We start from the raw sequence: 17,861 nt of genomic DNA on the forward strand, positions 1-17,861 counted from the left end.
AACACACATCTAAGTGAAGAAAGCCTCTCTCTGGAGAGGATTCCAATGAAAAAAGAAGGTTGCAGATTTTTTGTTTTTACTTTGATTTAATTGTGTGTTCTTTTATGATAAGGAACAAACATTCTGGGGTATTTGAATATTGATGAACCTTAGGATGTAGTTTGTAAATTGACTTCTATATATAAGTTTTATATAAAAATTTATTGAAATTCAACCATATGTGCTTCCTTGTCATGAATTATAGATAACAAGAGCTTTAATTCATGTTTGATTTGTGTGTTGAGATTGAGAAATTTTTCTCATGTAGATCTAGCATAGTTGGAAGGGATTATAGGCGCACCTAGAAATAGGTTGTCATAAATCCTCCAGATTAGGGTTAAATCGAACAGAGATATTTGCAGAGCGTTAATGTCATCATACAGAGATTAAATTAGAAAGAGATTTCAAATGATCTTCATATGGGATTAGTTGTTAGTAGACTTAAGAAAGTTATCAACATAAATTAAGATGCTCTATGATTCAAAAGACTTAGTTCTAGTATCTATATCAAAGCCTCATTGCAAGAGAAATCCTAGTGAATTCTTTATCTGGATACCTCTTTTTTATAATTGATTGCCTCCCGAACAGCTATTTCCATGTTAGAGTTTCCTTGAATTTAGTTCTCTTTTTTTCTTGAATACACCATTATTTGATAGGCTATATAATAAGGCAATAGTTAGTACTAGTACTTATAGTCCTCATGCGATAAGATACTCTATTCACACACTATATTTTGACAACTAGTGCACTTTCTTAGCCCATGCATGTGATAGTGCGATCAATCATCAGAAGGAAAATTATGGAATTTGGATTGTTAGAGAAATGCACTGTAACCAAATCTTTGAATTTAGATTAGAATAGTTAATGTTTCTTTTAATTGAAGCTTTGGAACATGTTCATTGCTTGTTTTGATTGGCATAGTATGTATAAGATGGGATTTTGGTTGTATGTTTGTTATATGGATGGCAAATTTAGTAAAGTATACTTTCTAGGGCTCTCAACGATAGTCAAAAAAAGGGATTTAGTCTTGTAAGGTGACAATGGAAAAGCTTAGGAGGATCTTAATGCACTTTTCTTATATCAAAATATTTATTTTTTTTAGAGTTAAGATAACAAAATTCTATTGTAGAATAATGTGTTTCTTCATTTTCTAGTATTCTTGTAATCCTTCTATGGGGGGTCCTTTTTATAATTTGTGCTAATATTATGTGAAACATAACTATGTATGCTAGTTTTATTGCTATTAATATTATCTTTTTCTCTTCTATTTTTAAGTCACAATTTGATCTAGTAAACCTTTTATATTTAAATGTTCCATGAAAAAATTATGTTGACTAAACTTATCTTGGTTAATTTTTTCATGAAATTGCAATAGTTGCACCATTTAGCAAAAAACTCAAGTTGTTGTTATTATAATTGGTGTGCTAGACATATTAGATGCCAAGTCACATGTGAAATATATATGGTTTGAATTAGACCAAGCAAGAGATAAACTAATGTCACATTTACTTTTCAAGTGATCTATGCCATAGTTTGATAAGAATGAGTCCAACATCTTTTCAAGAATTGTATGATATGTTCATTATAGACTATGATCTTAGACCAACTTTACAAGTATTTTCCAAGAAATTACTTGCAAAAATACTTTACTTATTATGACATTATTAGTGAATTGCAATTTAACTAAAAATATGTGTATGCTAACCATGAAATATAAAATTTAATGTCAAGATTGTGTTAGTGCCATTGATGGAACACATATTTATGTAGAAGTTTCTAGTGCAAAAGCTCCCAAGTATTGTGGGAGAAAGGATTACCCAACAAAAAATGTGTTAGCTACATGCATATTTGATTTGAAATTCTTGTATGTGTTGCATAGAAAGGTATAACATTTGATTCTAGAATTATGAGAAATTCAATAACTAAAGTTTTGTTCTCTCAAAATTCCAGAAGATAGTTATACGCATGATGTAACACAAGATAATAGCAAAGATCAATTTATCTTTAGGAAAATATTATCTTGTTGATGTTGGCTTCAAGTTGAGAAGTGAACTTATTACATCTTATAGAGGGAAGTAATATCACTTGAAGGAGTATTCAAGAAATTCACCACAAAATGTATGTGAGTTATGTAATCTTCAACATGCATCCTTGCAATGCTATTGAATAAGCATGTTGTTGTACCCTGTCCTGATTTAGACCTCGGGCCTATTTAGATTTTTTTTTTTTATGCTTGCATTAGGGATAAAATGGTCATTTAGTAGTAGTGGCATTTTTGCATGTTTGCATGGTAGCTTTTATGTGAAAAATCAGGGGCAATTCCGTCATTTGGATCCATTTTTATATGATTTTTTTCTATTAAGAGGGCAATTAGGTCATTTCCTATTTTTATGAAATGAATGAGAGAGAAAAAAACCTGGAACCTTCTTTTTCCTTCTTCACTTCTTGCTTCCTTGCTTCTTGTTCTTCTTGTTCGGCCGAGCATACCCCTAGATTCAGCGAGAATTTCCGTGAACTTCAATACCAAACTCATTCCTCTCTCACTCCCGAATCCGTAAGCCTTATATCCAATGTTTTTTTGTTTTTGTATTTCACCCGTATTTCCTTGTTTTTTTAGAAATATAAAAAAATTTTGATTTCTCCATGAATATGATGATCCATAGGCTTAAATTGAAGCCAATGATTTATAATGCATGTATGAGGATGTTGTAGAAGAAAATTTTCGATTTAGAGTTGTAAATTGGGAGAAAATCCATAGTATAAGGTTCGGGTTACTGTAGCAATTTCGAAATTACTGTAGCACCGAAAATTTTGAGCCTTTTCTGGTATTTCTTTGGTCCACATTGAAGCTCTTTTTACCCTGAACTCATTGGAACTAGTTTTACTCCATTCTGAGATCGTTTGGATCCAAAATGACGATGTTTTGCCTTAAAACCCTAATATTTTGTATTAGACATGTATAATCGTATTTTATACATTTTTTTGTGATTATCATTCTTATGTTCATTAAAATTTGAATTCCCTGCTTGTATCTAGGTGGCGAAGCGTCCTCCAAGGGGAAGGAGCTCGCCGATCAGTGAGTGCGTCTCAGGACGAGACGACTGGTTCAGTGAGTGGTTAAATTTATAATTGCATAGATTTAATAAGAGTACTAAAGTATTTCTTCATGTGTTTTATCACATAAACTTGATGATAAATTGACTTCCTTTGATATATATATATATATATATATATATTTTGAGTACGAATTTACTTGAAATGGTTAAAACTAGAATGCTTATACCTATTTATTTGAAAGAAACATGTTTACTTGCATTTCCGTATTTATATGCAAATGAGATATGGTTTGATGTACATTTCCGTATTTAAACATTGTATGATGGATTATTTGAATTGGAAGTTAGAAAGAATTATGTTGTGGCATTTAGTTTTGATGGTGACAGTGGACTTTAGTCCGACAACTGCGATGTGGGGTTCCATGGTCCGGCTCGATGGGAGGCGGGCGTGGTTAACTCTCGGGTTTACCCCGGTCAAGAGGTGCGCGGAGCCATTGGCGAGGGGGTTACGTTATGTGAGAAACCCGGGGTCACCACACGGGGATCTCGATGGCCAACACCAAAGAAAGGCACCCTTTTAAATTTTTAAAAAGTTTTAAAAAAACTCCTTGGTGGTCCCACGACTAGTCATGCGCCACGATTAGTGTGGGAACTGCTTTTAGGCCCGACTGTATTTTTGGAGCTATGTTCATTATGTTTTTAAAATGTTATTTGATTTTTACTATTGATGAATCTTGTGTTATTTGTTAATATGTTGAATACTTGGAACTGATTTTATATGCTATTATTATTTCTTTGAATTACCATTTGAAATACTTTATCACTCTTTTATATCTATGCTGACACCACTCACTGGGTAACCTCTGTTACTCACCACTCCCCTTTTTATCTTTTCAGACTGCGACGTTGGACAGAGTTGTGCTGTGCAGCAGTAGAGGTTTATCTGTACTTCTTATTTAGATTTGTTATAGTATGCATGTAACCTCTATGGATCCACTAGACTTGACCTTATATGTGGTTCTTGTATTTATATTTTCGGGTTGTATCTTAAAACCCTGGTTTGTGCTGTTATTGTTGCTACTTGTGTTTAGGGTTCCTAGTACTAGGGAACCCTATTTGTGATATTTTATTATGTTGTCTTCTAGTTATATAATTGTGATAACAGGTTTATATTGAGCCTTACGGCGACCTGAATGTGGGGTCGCTATGGGACCCACTTCTTGTCGTCGTGGCGATTGCCACGTGCCCGGTTAGGTTCGGGGCGTGACACATGTGGTGTTCTTAAGAACTCAATAAAGCCACAATATGATTTGGAAACGCAAAAGGAAAATCATTTTTGCATGTTATATTTTACATGATTATTTAGTGGATGTAGATCTTGATGATATAATACTCGTACAAGTTGATAACAGACTTTGGGATGAAGCACAAAAGGAACATCATAATAGTGGGAGAATAATAAAGAAACCATATATTCAAGAAGATCAAATTATTAGGGATACCATAACATTTAAAATGTAGATTAATTATATTAATTGACTTGAATCGTTGAAGTGCTTAGTTGTGTATCTTATTTTTTTAAAATTAAATATTTTAAAATACTTGTTACTTAAATATGTTAAATTTTATGTTTAGTTTAATTAAGCTTTATATTTTATTTTCCCTTTGTTTATAGTATATATATTTTTATCATTGTCATTGTAAATTTTGTTTTGTTGTTTGTGGGATCGAAAATACGCGTCTGGCATCATGTCTGTAAAAAAGACAGTAGATGATACATCGAAGCACAAATATCATATTTGTTTCATGGGTTCTTCCATTTCTAATAGAGGTAAGCCTCCATTATTAATTACCCTAGATTAGAACCTTAGGAACCTCCGATTAAGAGCAAAAGGTCAAGTAAAAGCAAGAAGACTTGCAAATTATAAATCCTGTTATTTTATTATATAAACCTATTTATTACATCACCTATATATATACACATATTTTTTATATCATTGCCGCTGCATGTGCCTTGCCACTGCGTTGCCTGCCTTTTTGCCATTTTGAGATATATATCTTGTTATCACCTTGAAATTTGCCACTGCCTGTACTTTGTCACCATGTTGCATGTCTCATTATCATTTTGAAATGTCTTTCTCATTATGGCCTTAAGATATATATATATATATATATATACACCATTTCCAACTCTTAAAAGGGTTCCGTTGTCGGGAATTGAACATTCTTGTTATAGTTTCGGACTGAGTAATTTTGTCGTTGCTCTGGTAACAACATATCATTAGTATTTGATATATTGGCCGAACCTTTTTCTTCATTGCTACACATCCCATAGTCCTCTTCATGGTTCGTATCATTGTAGTCACCATCTTTTCTTTATTTAATCAGCATCACCATTCATCGTTACTAATCCTTTTATAATCAATTAACCTCTTGCGAAGATAAATCACATATGTTTTTTTTAAAGGAAATACAAAATGATTCTATACCATGCATGCATGCATGGCATGATATAATGTTGGTTGCATTGCACGTAAATATTCATTTTTTTTTAATGGTGGACCCATTATTTTATTTTTTATTATTTTTTTATTCCAGGTGTCATGAGACCATAGCATGCTTTTCTTTTCTTCTTCTTTTATTTTTTTTACTTATCATTATTTCAATTTTTTATTTTTGAATGATGGAGCCCACCTTTGGACTTTTCTCTTGCGTTAGCAATAAAGTCTTTCGAATGCGTGTATGTAATTCCTTATATATATATATATATATATTTATATTATGAAGTTGTAGTTCATCTGATAAGTCAAACTATCAGTTACACCAGCAACATTCTCAACACTTCTCATATATATATATACACATATATATCTCAAAACACTGAATAATGATTAGAAGTACAACTGATTTCTTTCATCTTATTCAACATTTCATTCAATAAAACATAGCTTATAAATATAAAAATCCTTGTTTCTTGTGATTGACAATCCTCGTCACATTAAAGCTGATTCACTAACTTTGGGTTTTTTTTATGTGATTATATATTCCAAGAAATTTGCCAAAATGCTTCACTTCATCCATTGCACACCCTTGGAGATATGCATTTGCCACAAGAAACTTGTCATGCTTCTGTAATGTTCTTGGAGTCATGTCTTCTAAAGAATCTGTACTTTACCTGAGCAAATTGGGCTTTCCTTCTTCAAATTCCTTTTCTGAAGAATCACACAATTCATCAGCATATCCGCCTGGTATGGTGAAACAGATTTTTCCTTGGCGTAATTTTCAGGCATCAAACTCATCTTAATCTCAAAATAAATTTGTGATGCTGCTCACGAATCTCTTTGCATCATCATCCACAAATCCAATAAAAGCAACCAAAATGCCTTTAGGTACTATGATTGACACTATCTTCCCTTGAGCATAGAGCAATTGTCTGAGTGCCTTTGAATAACATCTACCAATACACCTTCTCCAGATTCAATAACAGGTTGTTGGTTAGCAAAACATGTTGACTTATTGGTCATCTATAGGAGCTAATTACTCTAGGAACCAAATCTGGCACCTGTTCATGAGAAACTGATTGTGGATGGGAGCTGCTATCTTCAAGTAAAATTTCTTTCACTGGATCAAAAGGATATCTACCAATCAATTTCACACTATGCTTAATATTGTTACTTGATTGAGCAATCTCTGGTGCATGACCAAAACCAAGTTGTAATAAAGAGGCAGTAAACCATGTTGAGCACTCACTAGAAAGTTGTATCTGTTTCTTTTTTTTTTACACTAGAAAGAATTTTGAGTGCTTGTTGTAGTTTCTTCAGTTTAAATTCAGTCAAACTTCGACCACTGAATAATGTCCATTATAAGTGCAGCCAATCAAGATATTGGAGCCATTAGATCAACACAAGAATCCACCAGTTCGAGAGATCTTTTGACAATCTCCGTAGTTCCTACACGCACCAAGTAAAACACCCCAAGCTGACACATCTGGCTTTACCGGCATTGTATCAATGAATTGCTTCACTTCATCTAATTGTCCTGCTTGGCCAAGTATATCCACCATACAAACATAATGTTCATTTTCCTAGTGCCATCAAAGAATTTGAACCCTTGTTTTATCATCCCAATGTGGCTACAAGCTGTAACCTCATGACAATATCATCTTGCCCATGTTGCTGGAATACCGCAATGATTTCCATCCACATTCACATACTCCATGGACTCCTCAAACACACGATGAGAGTCAATCAAACAACCACATTTAGCGTATATAGTGATCAGAGAGTTTGCTGCCATGTTTGCACAAGTATGCAAAGCAGTAGAGAGCGAAGCTTCATCTGAGACAATGCCATCTTTTCTCATTGCCCAAAAATACTTGCAAGCCTCTTGCATTCAATCACTATGAACCAGTCACATTCTATCAAACACTTCAACTGCATCCTGAAAGCAACCACATTTACCATACATATCAATGAGAGAGTTGTTCACATACACCAAGCTTTCCATTCCAACCTTAACCATATTCCCATGCACTCCTCGACCAAAACTCAATTCTCCACCGGCGTAGGCACTGAGAACACTGGAAACATTCACTTCACCAAAGCAAACAGAGGAACATTTAGCATTCATCTTCTTGAACGTTTCCATCATCATGTCGTAGCGTCTATTTCGTGTGAGTTCCACCAAGTTTTCTCAGAGTTACTTCGTCGACCACCTTCCGCGATGGGTCCATGTTGCCGCACAAAGTGCTAGCGACAAAGACGCTGCACTCGAGGCCGAGCTTGCGCCCGAGCACGTGCACTTGCTCACCTAGGATGGAGTAGGCTTGGTGAGCTTCGAGCCGAACTTGTTTAGATGGAGCGCTGCCACCTTCTCATCAGGATGCTTGGGCAACACATACACCTTCTTCTCGTATCTCCTTGATGCCCTCTCCTTATTCATCAAAGATGCAGTTGTAATTACACCCATGTATAGAAGAGGTTCTTCACCCTCTAATTCCAACTCTCTCCACTCGTAGGGCTTGGCAGCAGTATCTCAGCAACTCCGCAACGAGTTTGTAGGGCTACGAAGCTGTGATACTCATGTACATCCCGACACACATCTTTTGAGCAACAAGCACCGGATTCAGACGCACATCTTCTAAGCAACAAGCACCGTATCACAATGATCTTGACTTAACTCACTGGATTAGCAAGCATCTCTTCGAGGTCATCCACACGTTGTGGCCTCCGGAACTTCAGCACCGCGTTTTCGAGATGAGGACGACGTTAAGGAAAGTAACTCCTCTACATGGTAAAGCACACAATGGCATTGAAGACGTCAATGGCAGTAGTGACAGCAGTGGTGACGGTGACATCAACATCAGTGGTGGCAGGCAGCAACGTTGATAGACAACGATCACATAACAAAAAGTAGCAACGGCAACAATACAGGTATGAGGGAAGAGACACCCCTCCATCTTCTTCTTTTTCTCTTCGCTCATCTCTCAGGCTCTTCGGTCTTCCCGAGCTCTTCAGCAGGAATGGCAGTAGGTGTCGAGCATCAATAGAGGCAGGTAGCAGAAATGGCGGTAGCGGCAGTAAGCAACGACATCCTTCTGACGTCTTTTTCTTCTTTTCTTCGTCCGTCTCCCCCACATCTTCTTCTTCTTCTCTTTGGTTGGTAACGATTATGGTGATGGCGGCATCCTTAACAAGCAACAATGGTGGCAGCGGGTGACGACGGCAACAATCGTCAGTGATGGTGACCAGGCAGCAAAGGCAGCGGCAACAAGTGATTTTTTTATACATGTGTATATATATATATGAATATAGATTTCGAGAAAAGAGAAACGCGGACCTTCTTCTTCTTCTTGTTCTTTTTTTTCTCTTCTTCTTTTCAAATTCTTCTCTCTTTTTTTCATCTTGCTCGTCTTTTTTTTTCTGATTTTTCTCTACTTCTTCTTTTTTTTTCCGTCCTTCTTCCTTTAAAAGATTTTTCTCTTCTTCTTATCCCAAGATCCCTCTCATCCTTATCATAATCCCGATGCCTCCCCGTGAGATCACAAGATAGGATCGAATTTAAAAGAATTTTTTTTAAAAACAAATTTTTTTAATTTTTTTTTAATTAATTTCAAATTCGAAATTTGAAATTTAAAATTTTAAATCCCCCTTATTTATTTATTTTTTTTATTTTTTTTATTTTTTTTATTTTTTTTATTTTTATTTATCATTTATTCATTATTCATTTTTTTATTATTTATTTTTTAAATCCACTTAACCCGATTCGCCGCGGGATGTGTGTTCAGGTGCTTTGGGAACTGCATTTCTCAAGTTGCCTCGAGATCCGTTCACAGACTACATGAAATTTAGGATCGTCTCGGGATGTGTATTTGGGCTATCCTAAAATTCGAAATTGCCTAGAGATATGTACTCTCAAGGGCAATCTCGTAATTTGCATTTTGCCTTGAGATATGATCTCAAGGGCAATTTTTTTTTGTAATTTGCATTTTGCCTCGAGATATGATCTCAAGGGCAATTTTGTAATTTGCATTTTGTATTTGCCTCAGGATTTGCATTCTAGTCCAAGACAACCAAATAATCAATTAAGATTAAAATTAGGATGTTTAAATTTAATTCTAAACATATCCATGATTAGGATACATTAGAATTTAAATTAAATTGGGATTTGGGTTCCATTAGGACATTATGTTATATTAATTATATATAAACATTGTTGATGTAGTTTAAAAGAAGCTTAAAAAAAACACAAGTTCATATGCTCATGATGGAAACAATACATGTTTATTGATGTTTAATATGGATGTTGCTTAATTGATGCATATTTCATAAACAAACAATGGGAATAAGAGTTAGGAGAACTTTACTATGCATGCATTGAAAAATATAGTGTCTAAAATGAAGGATATAAATCTTGATAAGACAGTAGATAAGAAAAACTCTCAAAACTACATTAAAAAAACATTATAAAGTGTATTTATCCAATGTTATGATATTTTCAAAAGTGGACTGAGCTGATTTGGTTAAAATCCAACTATAAAAATGTATAATATATACTGAAATTAAAGTGTTAATTGAGGGTTTTTTTTGTTAATAGTAGAACTACACATATTAGTAGATGTCATGGTCTTAACATATTTTTCATGTATAGATTAAATTTGATGGTGTTGAATAGATGAACAAGCGTATTATAAATTATGAAACATTGGTTCACCTTTAAAGATAGGAAAAATTGGACAGCGTGCTAAGACTACATTGGAGATGAGACGAAGAAAAGTTAAAAATTCAAATAATAGGTCATATGACCTTTCTTCAACAAATACAATTGATGAGATTGATTTAATGGTTTTTAGAATACAATAAACTTGGAAAATTTGGACGATAATGAAAGTATAGATGTGCATAAAAATGAGGTAGAGGATGAAGTAAAATAAGGTCAAATGAGGTCAAATGAAATTTTAAACCATGCCTTGCTTGGAGTAAATGTAAAATAAAAAAAGTTATTAAATCATGCAGTGTTTGATTTGAAGGTAATCGGAGATGGGATTATATATTAATATTATAAATATATCATTTGAGAATTTAAGATGAAAATAAAGAACTGTCTCATATGACTTGTATCTATAATTTATAAAAATTATATATTTATAAGAATTTTATATTTTTATTTCTCTGTTCTATTTACATGTGATGGGTCTACATCCCATGATGATAATCTATTGCTACGGCATTATGGTAAAGAGGAAAAGTAGTTAAAACATGACAGTTTTTATTATTGAAATCATGCATGCAAGTTAATTAATTAGTACAAAAGGGTAAAAAAAAAATATTTAAACAAACTAAGTCCAAATACTTTGTCACAATCATGTTTTGCGCCATTACTACATTGTATTTGTTGATGAACTATTGTTGTGCCTGAATACACCCACCAAATCTTACTGAAAAACCTAAAAGAATGATACTAATAAATTTTTAAATATGTCTTACATAAATTTACCACAAATAATTCAAGGTTCGCTAGAAAAGAATGCCAACTTTTCACTTTAATTGTGTAGTTTATAATCATAGTCCATCAAGGTCAACAATAAAGACTTACGATGTTTATTTGGGCATCTGATGAAACTTCTAAGATCCTAAGGGTCCATTTGATTCGTTCACAGGAACAACGCAAGCGGTATAGTATAGTACAAATGGTTGAAGTACAGTATAGGTACTTTGTGCTATTCTATGTTTGATGTTTATAGGACAACACAAAATTTTTTGTGTTGTTTGGTGTTTCATTTACAAAAATATAGAACTAAAATTTGTAAATTTACTATAATGCCTTTTTACTATTATATATTTGTTTTACAATATAAGAACATTCAACACAATATTTTATGAAAATCCAAAGATTTGATCCAAATAAAACACAATTTAGAAAAGCTTTCAATCCACAACCAACAAACTCCCATTAAAATCATAATCCAAAAAACAAACAAATAGATTAATTAATTAATTAATTAATAATACAATTACAATGCTCTAGAATAAATAACTTAAAAAATAAATCTCATCTTTATTCAAAAAGAAATAAAAAAACCTAATTACATCAATTTGAATTCGAAAGGGACCGGAAAGATATCTTATAAACTTTTTTGAAGTAATTGCGTTTGTGTATATTGTAGCTAATGGACAACCATGCAACACTTGCATTGTCTACTTCGGCGATCACCAAGTTGAAGAAGGGAAGGAAGTTCGTTTTGACCTAGTGAAACCTAATTCACTTTCAAATATATTAATGTAATTTTTAAGAGAAATTGTTCAAATAGTCCCTCCATTTTTGTCAGTTGATTAAGAAGTCCCAGAACTATTTCATATCCCCAAATAAGTCCCTCATTTTTGACAATTGGACTTTATAGTCCTTAACGGGGTTAGAATGAGGGTGAAGTTCCAATTTTGTCCTTGTGATAAAGAAAAAACAGTTTTTGAAACTATTCACCAGTTAATGCCCATCAAATCTCTTCGTCTCCTGAAAACCCTCATCATTGATTCCATCACCTCTCTTCTCTCCTAGTTCAAAGGCAACACCAGAGCTTGCCCTCGCCGGAGAAAGACATCACCGGAGAAAGGCATCGCCGAAGGGAGGAAGACATCACAGTGGAGGAGGATGGTCTTGTGCTCTTTTCTTGGTGCACCTTGTGTAGCAAGCTGAACAAGTGGGAAGAGGAAAAGATTGCAGTAAGAGAAGGTGAAGATAAAGCCGGACACCTGTGGAACATCTCTATATTAGCAAGGCCGAGAGGTATGATGGCCTGATGCCATCCAAGGTTGTTGTAATTTGTTTTTTTAGTTCAAGATTGTGCAATACTAGTTAAAAAAGTTTTTTGTGTCCTAATTTGAGTAAGAGATAAGCAAAGGTTTGTTGATTTGTTTTTATTTTTATATAGTTTCTACTTAGGGTTTAGAACAATATAGGAATCCTAAAAATTTTCAGTGTAAATGTGGAGTTGTTATCCTTAATTTTTTTAGATTTGAATGATGGAATTTGAGAATGTTCTTTTGTTTCATGTGACTGTGATTATTTGTACTATTTTTACACTGGAAATTCCCATTCCTGTGCAACATAATATAAAACATTTACAATCAATTTTTAATATGTAGTTATATGTTCTTTGTTTACTTTCCAAATTTTTGTTTATAATTTAATTTTCAGCAATGACATAATGAATGCTCGATTCAGTAATTTAGTAATGTAATTAGCATCATTTGCAATGTGTGAACTGAAATCAAATGTTTTGGTTGTGCATGTAAGAGGAAGATGGCCAACAAGTCCATCAATTATGTGAATGGATGATGTTTCTTGGCACCAATCGTGTCTACCATAAGGGATTTGAGAGAAAAGATGACACGCAAATATTGGGAAATACTCCAACGGACACCTTTTAGCCATTTCATGGACTTGGAACTCATAACACAAGAATGACCTGTACTGGATATGCTTATGCAAGTGTTTGATGGAAGCACAAAAATGTTCAAGCTGGATAATAGTTATTTGCAATTTAGGCCAGAGGATGTAGCGTTAATACTAGGGTTACAATGTGATGGTGATGCCATAAATTTCAAAAAGAGAAAGGAACGCTGCGCACTTGAGGAGGAGTATTTCACAAAGAAAGTACACTGAGATAGGGACTTCCTAGTCAGAACTTTAATGAAGTTAGTAGAGGAAAAAGAAGCCAAGAAGGAGAGAAGTTTTATTAAGTTACTATTGGTGTACATTCTGGGCAATTTACTCTTCCCGACCACCACATGTTCAGTACCTTCGTGGTTAGCATACTATATAGATGACCTATCAAAGTTGGATCATTATGCATGGGCACAAGCCACTCACAAATGGCTTATGGAGGGTGTGCCTAGTGCAGCCGCATGAGTGAAGGTCAGGTGTTCAGGGAAGACAATACGGACGTGATATCTAAAGGGATGTTTTATTGCTCTTAATCTTTGGTTTTATGAGGTAACAGGAACAAGGAAGAAGTTGAGGTTTGGAAAAACACCACAAATTCTCTGCTATGGCTAGAATAGCTACATGAAACAAGTTAGTGGGACTGCCTTGGTTGAGTCTCTGGAGGGAAGCCAAGTAAACAATTGTTTTACTTATGCTAGATTAGGATTACTCATAGGAGTTGCTATTCCATCATTTTATTCATGCATAATGCACTGTAAATGGTCAACATTTAATGATTATATTTTTAAAATTGCTTTATTCTATAAGGTATAAAATATATCTTTATGTAACAAAATAACCATTTGACTTTTTGATGAAGTGTTTATTATTTTGTATAAATCTTCATTTATTTAGGAAACCATGTAGATTTATATACTTGCATTTTCCAATACTTGACAATTTGTTCATGTTCCATGTGTTGTTATAGTCGAACAATTTTCTTTTTTTTTTTAATGCTAATACATGTTGTTCTCTATAAGTTCTTTGAATTGACTCTAGTAAACTAGACTGAATCTGAGTTCATTGGTTCTGGACAAAGTGGAGCACGGATCGGTTAAATGGTTGTTGCCGAGGCATCTACCAGCCCTCGCACATCAAGCTTTAGTAAGTCAAGACATGGCAAAGATAAGGAAAATGTGAAGAAAAATCCTTCTCACCCCAAAGATCAGCAACCTATGCAATCAGAGTGTTCACAATTGAAGATTGGCATGCATTCCCTGTCCTCAAGTCCCGAGGACAACGATATGGTAGGTGAAAAATTTTAGTTAATTTTGTTAAATGAAATTAGAGCTCTTTGGACAGCAGTGAAAAATCTTGAAGAAAGAGTAGACGCACGTGATGAAGATCAAGATGCGTCATCACAAGCAATCAAGACAAGCTCTGGTTAATCAGAAGAAGCCAACTCTGGCCCATCTCTGAAGAAGGTTAAGAAAGTTTCCAATAAACCACAAAAACCCCTAGTTCAGAAGGAAAAAAAGTGAGACCTAATATGAGAAGCTTGTCACAAGAGCTGCAAGGGCAAGAGAAAGCATAGTCGGCATGCCCTGCGCCCAAGTCCCCGAAGAAAGATAAAATTGATCAAAAAGAAAAGGAGACAAAGAAAACTGAACAAAAACCATCTGAGTTAAATGTAGCAGATGCCAAAACAATTAATGATGTTGGGAAAATAACAGAGTCTCTCGCATCCTTGAATATGACCAACCAATTTATGATAATGACCCCCTTCCATTGACAGCAACTGAAATCAGCCAATGTGGTGACGGTGCAGCCGAGAATACAATGAAGGCCTTATGTGTAAATTTTATTCCTCCAAACAAGTGGCCTGCAGGGTTTGCGTGCCTCGACAAGATATAGTAGCTGCCTGTGTCTGTTTTCTTAAATTCTCACATAGACAAGTAAGCTTTTGTTTTCATAATACATGTATGTCCATTATGCATGGCATGCCTTTTGATTTAAAGTTCTATAGAAAGAATTAGTATAGGCATAGTTGGTTAGTGATTCATATTTCTTAATAATATTTATGGTGTTGTATTATATTTCCTGAATCTGTGTGGTATCCCACTTTGTTGGTTATATTCAGAGCTAATCATTTACAAGTTTTATGAAATTTTTAATATTTAATGTCATTGTTCTTAACCATGTCTGTATTAACTATTTTCATATATTAATTATCAGAACGCATGTTTGGAGCAATGACCGGGGTCACACATGCCGTTCACATCTATTTGCTTTCCTAGAAGATAAGCAGCTTGTGCATGATGACGTTGTCGACGTCTTCATCTTGATGTTGTTAGAATCCTTAAAGAAATTCCTGTCTCTCTACAAAAGGTCTACCACAATCACTAGACCGATGATACTCGCTCTATCTAAGCAGCCTCGCTCATCCGACGGTGTTTACAACATGCTGGCCCCCACACTAGATGACTACCCAACAGTGGAAATAATGCTCATGCCGATTGTGCGGCACAAGCACTACCATCTTCTCATTCTCGACAAAGACAGAAAGGAGAATCTTCATTATTCATTAGTAACTAGCCCGATATATGACCAATCGGCATGTGCTATGGTATGTGTTATGATTTTTTATTTAAATATTTGTACTTAATAAATTTCTTGTTTACTTCATCCTTATTTTTTTCCATTGAGTTTGCAGTGTGCATTCTTCGAAAATTACTTGCTGCTTAAGTTGAGCATTACTGACATGAGCTTCTACCCAATGTCACATGTGTGAGAATGACCGCAACAAAGGGAAGATACCATTGATTGTTCCGTTTACCTTATGAGATTCATGGAACAAATACTCAAGGAAGAGCAACTCCATCTGACCACCAATGATGTTGCATATGTTTGCCTGCAATATGTTGCGCAAGTATTGGCCGACGGTTTGTGCCGAATGCCAACGAAAAAAGAGCACTCCGTAGCTAATAGTGATGAGGAGCAGACAAATGATCTCATCATGGAAGACCCACCCATAATGGTCGAGGTGCCTGCAAGTACAGCGATTGATGACCCTAGTGCAACAACAGAAGTGGCTACGATGGATGACAAAGGTGATGTCGCATCACTGACAGGACCACTGAACAGTGAAGACAATGTAGCTCAAACCCCTTTAAATGCGAACGATGCAACAAATGACACTTATGAAGCCTCACCTGATGCATGATGACAGTTATCCTACTTACATGTTTTGTATGTGATGAAAAATTCTACTTTTAGCACTAATCTGACTCCAATAAGCTTTTGTTGATGTTTTTGTTTGAAAACCATGAACTCTGTTTTAATATTTGGACAATCAGGTATAAAATGTTAGATCTACTTATTATCACCAAACGTACACATAAACTATTTCATATGAGTACTTCCTTAAGAACAAGGTTAAAAATCAGCAATATAATTTAATATAAAAACAATATAGATGTAAAATGAGATAAATTCTTACATTATGATAAATGTCTTCACAAAACTAGGTCACTATTTAACTTCACAAAATTCTCATTAGATACTACATGAACTGTTTACTAACATATAAAGTAATTTAGAAATCGATAATAATGCGTACCATCAGGCCTTCCTATTTAGAAATTGCTTAACTCTTTGTGTGTTGGTATCTTAAGTAGATGTGTTCAATAGATATGATTCATTCTGCAATCATAACATTACAGGTAGCTCTGTTATGGCCAACTTCATGACAACGACTGCATCGTAACTCCCGAACATTAAACGCTTGTGGCTTGATCCTCCAGCGCTTTAGTCAGCCAAGTCGCTTCTTCGAGATGGATGGTCGGAGACGGAGATCTTGATTATCGTCCTTAGGTTTGTCTTGGTCTGCTATCAGGAATATTGGGTTCTCATATGTTGCCTTGTAAGCTGCGACAGTGTGGTAATCATCAATGAAACGATGAACATTAGTATCCATTTGCATAATTGCAGCGCATGCATGTTTGCATGGTATGCCATACACCTCCCAATGTCAACAAGAACATGATTTCTCTCGTAAATTAACTGTATTACTCTAATGGTTAATAACTTCAAATTGTTCCTCGTTGGAGCACCCAACGACTAGGGTTTTGCTTTCCTTGATAGTTTCTTCAATCCTCCTATGAAGAACAAGGCAAAAATGTGTGTCCCAGTTCTAGCATTGTTCACGCCTTCTATACATCACGTTCATGAGCTTGAATCTGCAATGTAATCATTAAACACTATATACAAAATGAAATTGAAGCAAAACAAAGGAAAAGGAAGCTAAGAAAACAATACAAATAATATTATATATTAACAGTGGATTTTGTATAGTTATATTATTTATAATTATGTATTAGATATTGCATTTCGTAGATGATATAATAAATTCTTAATCCAGAATGTAAACAGGAATTACTGAAAATAATTGCTTTTGTATGGAAAAGTTCACTTAAGGAGAAGATTGAACGAGATTGCCATATTTTGCCAATAAACAATAATATTCTACGCACCTTATCGAATCAACCATATTGCACATAGGAAGATGTCGAGCTTCTCTGATCTAGGCATTGAAAGACTCAGCAACATTGAAGTACATTTCACCCCATTAAGAACCTTTAAATAGGTAATTACTCTAATGCATGACATTGATTTTTCGTACAACCAATTTTGTGCTTGTACAGATAAGAGTAAGAGTTGGTTAGCATAATCATCAAATTCGGAAGCAGTGAAGGCATAAGCAATCTTTACAATCAGGCTCCAGCATTCATCTTTCAATGCCCTCCCAGGTAGGCTATTTGCTTTAAGGAACTTTGCTTGTAGATG

General features: G+C 34.6%; 1 long non-coding RNA gene across 1 annotated transcript; it reads left to right on the forward strand.

Annotated features, from left to right (window-relative positions):
* The first annotated feature begins 2,843 nt into the window (after positions 1 to 2,843).
* Positions 2,844 to 4,239, forward strand: LOC120249853. The gene is made up of 3 exons (XR_005532893.1): positions 2,844 to 2,864; positions 3,076 to 3,148; positions 3,993 to 4,239. It is a non-coding gene; the product is annotated as an uncharacterized LOC120249853 (long non-coding RNA).
* Positions 4,240 to 17,861: the final 13,622 nt, after the last annotated feature.

Source organism: Dioscorea cayenensis, chromosome 19, assembly GCF_009730915.1.
Source record: "Dioscorea cayenensis subsp. rotundata cultivar TDr96_F1 chromosome 19, TDr96_F1_v2_PseudoChromosome.rev07_lg8_w22 25.fasta, whole genome shotgun sequence".
NCBI lineage: Eukaryota > Viridiplantae > Streptophyta > Magnoliopsida > Dioscoreales > Dioscoreaceae > Dioscorea > Dioscorea cayenensis.